Genomic DNA, 10,832 nt, shown 5'->3' with positions numbered 1-10,832 from the left:
GACGAAACGAACAAACAAAGGAACACAGTGGGGCACCGCCTTGGAACGGTCAGTGGCAAAAACACCACTGGGGAGCTTAAACCGGTTTATGGTGCACCTAACCTCACTCTTACCCCCACCATGTTCCAAAGACATGGGACAGTGTAAATAAAAGTAATCCCCTCCAGGTGAATCTCTTACACACGTAATGGAAACAAAAAGGCATGGCATGTAAAACACAAAAATGCTCGTGTATAAATATATAAAAAACAAACATTAAGAACCAAAAACGTATGTACTCAATGCCTTTTCAGAAGACAGAGCAACAAGAGAAACACCCTTAAGGGCCCGACGAAACAGGCCAGAAGACAAATATCAAAACAGTTCAGTCCTGGTAGGATTTAAAAACTGCTTATCATAGAGTCCTCCCCCTCTTCCGTCAGACACAATCAAAGAGGGAAGCGTAGTGTCCAACTGTAAACGGGTTGAACACTAAACATGCGGTATGTCTCAAAAACGTAGCCTCCTCAAAACGAAACCCCCAGCACGCAGACGCGTGCACCACACACACACACACACACACACACAAAGCCAACACATAAGGACAAAACGAACAACACACACGCACACAAAGCCAACACATAAGACGAAACGAACAAACAAAGGAACACAGTGGGGCACCGCCTTGGAACGGTCAGTGGCAAAAACACCACTGGGGTATATCAAGAATATATGATGATGTAATTAATTATTATTATAAACAAAATAATAAGACTACTGGAAGTCTGCTAAATAGATCAAATTTTTCTAATTTATTTGCATTTGTTCATTTTAACTTGGAATATAAAAAGGAAGTAATAACAGAAGATCCTAAGCATATTACATTAACAGCTAAATTAATTATTCCACCAGCAGCTAATATTCGTGTTTACGCAATTGTATTGTATGAAGAAACAGTTGAAATAAATACTACTGGAAATGAACTTGTTATTGTTTAAATAAAATAGATTTTAAATATATAATGGTATCAAATTATATTGAATATAAAGTTAACCTTACAGATGGACAAAAGAAAAATTTAGCACAAGCTTATAATAATAAAACTCCATATAATTTTAGATTAAAACATGAACAATTACGTGGAAACTTCCCTTTACTTTTAACAAAAACACAAATTAATCAAATTGAAAAGTCTATTAGAAATAAGAAGGGGTTAGAAATTACAATTTCAAAAAGCAAATGTCCAGTCAAGGTCAAAATGGTGGATTTTTAGGAGCCTTGGCTGGTTTGTTAGGAAAAACAATTCTTCCAATGGCAGCAAAAATAGCTCCAAAAATATTAGCTCCTCTGGGCATCGGGGCCCTCTCTGGACTGGCCAGTATCGGTGTTAGTAAGTTACTTGGGAATGGTATGATTTCGGTAGCTAATGATAAGAGAAATATGATATCACCATATCTTACACCTAATCAAAAAAAGCAACTAGTAGGATCTGGGGTGATTAAATTAACACAAAAACAGAGACAAAATGGCGGCTTTTTGGGTATGCTGGCTGCTAATCTAGGAATACCTTTGATTACATCTTTGTTAAGTGGGAAAGGATTACAGATTGATTCCCAACGGAGGTCGTACAGACGAATTCCTATAACAAAAAAAAAAATAAAATTTATAAACAAACCAATTTCTAACTTTGAAATTGAACAATGGGTTAAAAAATTAAAAATTAAAAATTTTAGGGGTGTATTTAGTAGAAATAATTTACCAAGAGTGAAACTCTCGGCGACCGCAGGTTTACCAAAATCAAAGTTGAATAATGAATGTGGAATTATAAATTTGGACGACTCTGTTGAGCCTGGAACACATTGGGTTTGTTATTTAAATACTTTGTACTTTGATCCATTTGGACTTCCTCCGCCGAAGGAGGTAATTGAATATATACCAAATGTAAAGTACAACAATGTTCAATATCAAAACAAAACAAGTACACTCTGTGGTTACTATTGTTTATTTTTCATACAAAATGTTACAAAACAAAGTACCGTTGTATGATTTATTGTATAGAATACTAAAAGTTAACAATCAAAGAGTAAATGAACAAACAATTATAAATTATTTTAAGTGTGGAGTTTAAATGTAGAATCTCTTAAATTTTCCTTCTGGATTTTATTTTTAAATATATGTTTTCTTCATTTTAAAAAAAAATTTAATAAATTATTTATTAAAATCTTTTGTTTTTTTTTAATTGGTCGACTTTGGATTTTTTAGAAGAGGGCGGCTAATTAAAATTGAAAAAAGTGTCCCAGAAACCCCAGTTCTTATACTACTGGCAATACCTCTGAAAATAGGGGGCGGAGTCAGATGAAAGATAGGAGATGCGCAAGTTCATATCATGATGAAGACTCATACAAGGTTTCATGAATCTATATCAAATACTTCTTGAGCTAGGCGTGTCACAAGGTAAAAATGTGCATTTTTGACTATTTCAGGGGCCATAACTCTGAAGATAGGGGGCGGAGCCGGACGAAAAATGGGAGGTGCGCAAGATCATATCATGATTAAGACTCATGCAAGGTTTCATGAATCTATATCAAATACTTTTTGAGCTAGGCATGTCACAAGGTGAAAATGTGCATTTTTGACTATTTCAAGGGCCATAACTCTGAAAATAGGGGGCGGAGCCAGATGAAGAATAGGAGTTGCGCAAATCCATATCATGATGAAGATTCATGCAAGGTTTCATGAATCCATATCAAATACTTTTTGAGCTAAGCGTGTCACAAGTTAAAAATGTGCATTTTTGACTATTTCAGGGGCCATAACTCTGAAAATAGAAGGCGGATCTAGACGAAAAATAGGAGGTGCGCAAGTTCATATCATGATAAAGACTCATGCAAGGTTTGATCAATTTATATCAAATACTTTTCGAGCTAGGCGCGTCACGAACTTCGGACGGACGGACGGACGGACGGACAAGACCAAATCTATATGCCCCCACCACTCATGGGGGTGGGGGGGGGGGGCACAAAAATAGTTTGATATCTTAAAATATATACTTGTAAGAATTTCCCATTACATATGTCAGCTTGACTGACTTTCTTATTACTGCAGATTTTTCTTATACATCTAGAAAGAAAATTCTTCTGTCAAATGGAAGTAACTGAACACAGAATATTTAAAACAGGTTATGTACTTACCTGAATTTAAATAGTATGTTGTGAAATGAACTTCATAACAAAACAACAATGTACCAAACATCTGAAACATGCAACAAAGGAATGGATATTGTAAAATATATAATATAAATTAAAGATAAATGCGTTCAACATTTGTACATGCATTAAGTAATTTACTAGAGTATTTTGAGCATTTAAGTATGTAAAATTTTGGCATGTGACTTATAGAAATGTGTCACATGGAAGTTAAAAAAAACAACCATATAAGCTTTAGTGAAAATAAAAATGAGTCCAATCCATATTAAGCATTCTTTTCTTTTCCATATTATATTTCTATTAGTATTCTTTTAAAACTTCTATATTTATATTGTGTATACTCTAGATTTGGTAACATATGAAACTAAAACTCCAAAACAGTAACATTTGATGAAAACAACAGCCAAGAAAAAAAAAACACACAAAAAAACCATCATACCTTTTGGTGGGCCTGTTCATTGGCTAGAGAAATTGATATGACTTTCCGGACTGCAGAAAGTTCATGAAATCTTTGTTTCATCAACATTCCGTATATAGTTCCAATGACAGGAACCAGCCCTTCTGTTGCCTTGGTGTTTCCTATTTTTCCTGATGGCAGTGTCACTGCAAGAAGCTTTGTTTTACTACAAGTTCGTTAATAATATCTGTCCAGTTAAAGTTTCTTAGACTTTGATATTGTTTACTGCGCTGAGTACTGCCTTTTGTGGAACCCTCACGAGCATCCATCTCAATGTCGTATATTACCAGTGTGTTGATTTCATTAGCAAGTGATGATGACATAATAGCCCTCGATACCTGGCGTGATGTTCCAGTACCTACAATGTGTCAATGACAAATGTCACATACTTAAAAATAACATTTCCCTTGGAAAAAGCATGACTTCCTAATATTATAGCTGAACAGTTATTATTAAAAGTAATTCTTTACTCTTACTCCTCAAAACAGCTTTGACCTATGTATGAATAGAAAAGACACAGATTATGCACATTCATACGATTTACTTAGAATCTACATTCCTTACCACAGAGAAAAGTCTTTAGCACTCCTAGTGAGCAGTGTAGACCTATATTCTGCCCATCCATATATTCTGACCTTGATCTACAATGGTCATTCAGGGGCAAAGTCTGCAGTGAAGAGACAATATAACTCTGGTTTTAAACCTAGTTATTTGAACTTAATTATGGTGAAAGTGAAGAGCTTATGCAAATGCTTTGGAGTCTATTTCCTGGTGAGTGGAACAAGAACTTTGGATTGAAGGAATGTACCAAAATAGAGTAGGAACAAATCTTCTGAATGCAAGGCAGACAGCATATCCATTATCCCACCGTGCACTAAAAAGATTTAAACAAATAGTACCCTTCCTTCAAAATAAAAATTGTAGAACGTAGAAACTAAACAAGAGCTGTCACTAATGGTGACAAATGCCCCCCGCAGCACCTTGACCTTTGACCTGGTGAACCCACAGTCAATAGGGGTCGTGTACTCAATAAGTACTATTAGCATGTGAAGTTTGAAGGTCCTGGGTGCAGAGGTTCGCGAGTAAAGTGCCTTCATGAAAAAGTTAACGTTGCCTTCATGCAAAAAGTTAACATTGTGACGAACGAACGGACGGACAGTTGAAAACTAATATGCCTCCCTTCATGGGCATAAAAACATACAAAATAAGTCAATTAAGCGTGCTTTCTACTTGGTAGTCATGTTGGGGTGATGTCTTTAGCGCTTTAGTGCTGTTTTATTCAGTACATCAGCAGCAATGTTTGCATTTTCCTGCAAAGCAAGTAATTAAATATTGTACAACAATACGCAGTCAAACATGCTTGCTGAACTTCTAGTCATGTCATATTATTGCGTAAGTTTGAAGACAATTTGTATACTATATAATATTGATATTTTATTTTAGTAAGAAATCTAAATTTCATTAAACCTCATCAAAACGTTTGAGTCAGTGGCCTGGTCATGTTGAATTGCAGGCAATGTATATATATAAAAAAAAGAAATCGGAAATAATATTTTCAAGCATATAAATGTCATTATACCTGAAGTTGCTTTTTAGGCTCTATAAACACCCAGTCACCAGATTTACAATCCTCAGCCCTGAAGAAAACATATTTACCATTAATTGTTTTTATAGACAGCATAGACAAATCAATATTAATCAGTACTCATGTGATATAAGTAATAACCACACTGTATTGATTAAGTTGTACATTGTACATGTATATATTTTTTGGAAAGAAATGTGTAGAATGCCTTCCTAACAATGTACATTATAAACAACAATGTACCTTATAAACAGAACTGAAAACTTGAAAAAATTACTATGATGTACAGTCATATAATGGCCATAAAGTGCTAAAACATAAAAAAGTATATAGTACATTCTATATAGTATACCTCCTAAATCTTAGTATTACATAATAATGTGATAACTTACCAATTAGTGTTTATAGGGAGTGTTAATGTGGTCTGCGTACTAACATCTACAGTTGATGGTAATAAACGGCAGCCTTGTACAGCAGTTACTGTTTCAGAATCAGATGTGCTTAAAATAACTCGGTCATTTGAAAAGCAATTTGCATGAAATCAACGGATATCGTTAGCTATTGAACAGACACACCATTCAAGTGCAATGAAGCGGGTTTTTTTTAAATACCTAGGATAAAACTACGGAAGCCCATTAGTGACAGTTCTAATGTAGCGATTTGTGTACATTTGAAGTTATTAATTTTATAGAAAACGAAAATAAAGTAAAACAAGTGAATGAAGATTTGCCTTTCAATACAAAGTCCCCATCTGGAAGGCAACTATTTGTTTCCTCCGCAGTGTTACATAATGATCTGATTTCAATGATCTATAAACAATATTGTACTATTAGCGAATAAAATATGGAACAAAAAATGTCAAAGATGCTCCCGTTTGTGAAGAAAGCACCAGATCCTACAAGAGGAGGAGACACGCTCTATCTGCCATGGAACCTCCTTTTAAATCAATTTAGAAAGGGAGGTAAAATGTCTTGAAAAAAGTAGTTTTTCCTTTAAATTGAAATCCATCTATATACAATTAATTAATAAAATTTCTTTCCTCCTGCTTTTGAATCTATCCGTTTCTCGTAATTTATAAATTGGCATGATTCTAAATTTTTTAACTAAATCTTTTGAGCATTCTGCAATATGTCAACTGACTGGAAGATGAGCCTTTTCCAGATACCTTATATGTTGGTTATTAGGAGTTACGCGATTTCGTAAATTAGACGTTGCTCCATTATAGTCTTTTGAACATCCGTAATATTTCATAGCATATCATTGCATTGTATGACATATTGTAATTCGCAAGTACCGGAAAATTTGATATTAAATTGTCGATCAATTCTGAAGTTTTGCTATATATATATATATATATATATATATATATATATATATATATATATATATATATTATTGCAACAAAATGTTATAGATTAACCAAACAGCTTTTCCGGTATTGGTGTGATTCCAATAACAGTGCTGGGTTCACATAGTTGTTTTTTTCACTTGATTTAGTCCGACAAAACATTTCTGGCTTTTCTCCATTACTAACTGGATGCCGTCATATAACTGAAGCTTATACTCATGTGGAACTGTAAGTGTTATTTTTTTCCATTAGATTGATTTACACCTAATGATATTCTTATGTCAGTATTTGTTAAAATATATTTCAATACGTTGAAATTGTGCAGCCCAGATTGGACTTAAATAAATTACAAGAAAGAGACAGATTCAAAAGAAGGAGAAAAAAACTTTATCAATTAATACTTTTTATCAAGAACTGAATGTGAAATAACGCATTAATAAATACAGAGTGACGTCCCTTGAAAAAGACTCTCAAGAATGACGTCTCTTACCACAGTAACGACGACGTCGTTACCAAGCGATTTTACTAACGTCTTCAGTACAGTGTCACTCCTGAAGAAAACGTAAACGGGTGAAACCGTGCTCGCTGTGGTCTGGAATGCAAATTCAACGTTTCAAGTGACTGTTCATGAGCTTCTGGAAATTGTACGCTTCATGAGCTTCTGGAGCCTGTAAGTGTTCCATGATCATTAGCGGTGGCACACTTTCCTCATCGTTATGTGGGTGGGTTAGCGTTGCTGGAATATCTACTTCACCAGGAGAAGCTACCTTCTGAATTTCTCCAATGTCTATATCACTTTCACAGTCACTAACATCAGGTTTGTGGTAGGTAAAATCTGATATATCTTGAGGTACATGAAAGCATTGGGATAACTTAACTTTGTATGAAGATGCGCGCAACTAACTCCCTACAATTTTTAATGTAACACCATTCCCCGTCCATAGACACTATTATGTAACGCTGACGAGAAACATGTTTACTCCTGTCAGCATACAGGTACACTATCTTCCATAACCTGAATAACTGTACATATCTGACATCTTTCTTCAGTACACTCAGGTGCATTTCTGCTTCGGAAGTCAGATGGCACATTCGCAGAACCAGCTAAATTTTTCACTGTAACTTGGTACCTACTCACAATAGACAGGAATGACATAACTCTGGGACTAACAGAGAATTCACCGCGATAGTGCTTCTGAATGGCTTGTACCCGTGGCTGACTGTCTGTCAGTACGCACGCAGTTTTACTGGACTGGATAAGGTATGAACTGAAATGTTTCACAGATGCACAAGTACTTAAAGCTTCTATTTCACAAGGTAGCCAGGTAACTTGATGTTTGCGTAACTTGGCACTAAAGAACCCAGCTAAACATAATTTGTCATTTCTTGTTACATACAATGTGGCTCCTATACCACGCCTAGATACAGAGGCATCCGTCACAATCCAAAGCTGATCGTCAGGTTGTGGGATTACGATAGACTTATGGTTCTTCAAAGCATTTTTCGCCCTGTCGAAACATTCAAGTTATTCATCATTCCATTGTATCTTATATTGCAAAGCGCGACCTGCTGTCAAATCATCCAACAGTGACACATACATAGAACACTGAGGCATAACTCTGCTTTGTACGCTCCGATGAATGACCGCACCCCATGTACTGTCTCGGGAGGCCGACACGATACTAGTGTAGAAATTCTATGGGGACTGGCTGACAGCTTTCCCTCAGACCACATCCAACCTAGAATGTTTGTTGTTTTTGGACAAATGACAGTCTTAGATGGTGCTAGTTTCACGTTACACTTTTCCAGAGCCATCAATACTAGTCTGGAGTTCCTTCCACTTTCACTATGTTATCGGGTCAGGCAAGGACGAATCATGGCGGCACCCATTGTTTACAATAAGGTTTAGACATTGTTTTTATTTCTTTAGATCACGTAATTGAAACAAGCCTTTTTTGTGTGCTTTCAACAGATAGTAGTGCAATGGTAAATTATTTTTTGTGAACTCATTTACAATGTAGCGTAGTTGAAGACAGAGAAAAGGGTAATAATTCGGACGTTGCACATTTTTATATGGATTTCGGATATATGCGTCAGCTCAAATATCTTGCTTGATAATAGGCACGGAACGAATTATAAAAAATGACTTTTGGTTGGAAGGGGTCCAAACTTCATGTGACTGTGTAAAATTTGTGACTGGCAATATAAACGTCAAAACTTTGGAGGACCAAAATAATGGAGGATGAATCACAGTACACAGCCTTGCTCTAAAGTTATTGGATTTATCGCGTGTATACACATGGTAAATATAAATTGTGTACAGTACATACATAGGTTTGAATCACCAGATTATTCGTAAGTATGGATATTATTTGATATTTTTTACAAAAATCAATGAGGAATTAATTCCCTTTTGATAAATGTAAGTTTTATTTGAATTTATGGCCAATTCGTGAAATAATAGGCATTTAAACCTATAGCATGTAAAGCATCGGCAGCGATGAAAATTTCATCAGAAATTGCTTCAACTATTTTGGTCTTTCAATATGTTCAAGTGTTTGACACGATTGGGATATTGCCCATATGAAAATATTATCTCAATATTTCATAGAATCGCGTCAAATTAGTTGGACTTGTATATACTGTATTCCCCTACCCACCCGCACACACGGGCTGCCAAATGAAATAGGACCATACAAAAAAATGTCTGGCTCCGACAGGATTCGAACCGAAGTCTCTTCGCTTGCAAGTCTGGCACTCTAAACCGAGCCTCATGACAATATCACCAACAATTTATTATTATATAAGAATTAGCAAGGTCTATGGCAAATACTGTGAAGACATCATAATTATCGCCTGAATTGTGAATTTTAGATGGTTTTTGTGAGGAGGAAAAACATGAGCCGCACCATGAGAAAACCAACATAGTGGCTTTGCGACCCCGCAGTCTGGTCAGGGTCCATGCTGTTAGCTTTAAAAAACTGTAGCAATTAGAGACACCGTTAGCAAACAGCATGAATCCTGACCAGACTGCGCAGATGCAATGCCACTATGTTGTTTTTCTCATGGAGCGGCTCATATCACTATTTGGCATTTGGAAATGGGGCCCAATAAACTATTATATTTATTTGTTTTTAGTGAATTATCTTTCATTAGTTAAAAATCTGGTAATACCATGTCTCTTTTTGTGAAAACACTTGCTAGTTTGTGTCAGAGGAAGGGAGTCTAGTACTAGTATTTCACAGGAACGATGGTTTGGAAACTACCCGTCTGACATAACTGAAATACTGTTGAAACGGGCGTAAAACTGGATCCAATCAATCAGTCAATCAATCTGGCAATCTGGCATTAATGAGTTGAATGTCTTACAGTGACATCAGTTAAGTTGATTTATGCAACAGATGACTCACTGACATAGATATAGACAGAGACATACATTAAGAAAATGTAAATTTTATACATGCAAAGCAAACAGTTCAGAAGTTGTAGGGATGCCTGTGTTTAGTTCAGTCCATTTGTCATACCTGTAGGAATGCCAGTGTTCAGTCCATTTGTCATACCTGTAGGGATGACTGTGTTAAGTTCAGTTTAGAAGTTTTATTTGCTGCAAAATTGGCAATTTTTGTAAATTTCCATTGTCAGACATGATATTTGAAGCTGAAAACAGGTTAACAGGTGAAGTTGCTTGCCTGTGCCACTGACTAATATTAGTTTTAATACCTGTGCCACTGACTATTATTAGTTTTAGTCATATGTTTAGTGTACTACTATTTCCAAAGTTCAATGATACACTGGATGATCTACATGAATTCAAAAGTTTTTTTTCTGTTCTCAACAGGCAATGTAGAAAGAACACTCATATACAAAACAAATAGAATCAACTTACAGTAAACCTGAAAGGACTCCCAGTATATTTAGAACTGATCATTTTTATTGTAAAACACCAGTATGTGTTTCAAAACATGAGAAGAGGACACCAACTAAACAGAGGAAAAGAGATGCAAGTACCCCAACAGGAAAAACACCCAAACAAAATAGGAATGTTTGATATGGATAAAAAAAACCAAGTCTTATGGACTTCAGAAGAAAAGACTTACCTGAAAACCTTCATCCAAAATACCCCTTAAGCCACAGAAACATTAAACCAATATTGGCAAAAATGTGCTGATGCATTAAATGACCGATTTCCAGAACACTGTAGAAATGGTATGTTAAAAAAGCTGTGCTTGTTCTTTTTAGTTGCAGTGAAAATTATAT

Source organism: Mercenaria mercenaria, unplaced genomic scaffold (genome assembly GCF_021730395.1).
Source record: "Mercenaria mercenaria strain notata unplaced genomic scaffold, MADL_Memer_1 contig_3850, whole genome shotgun sequence".
NCBI lineage: Eukaryota > Metazoa > Mollusca > Bivalvia > Venerida > Veneridae > Mercenaria > Mercenaria mercenaria.
The sequence above is the reverse complement of the archived record's forward strand: the minus strand, read 5'-3'. Positions refer to the sequence as shown.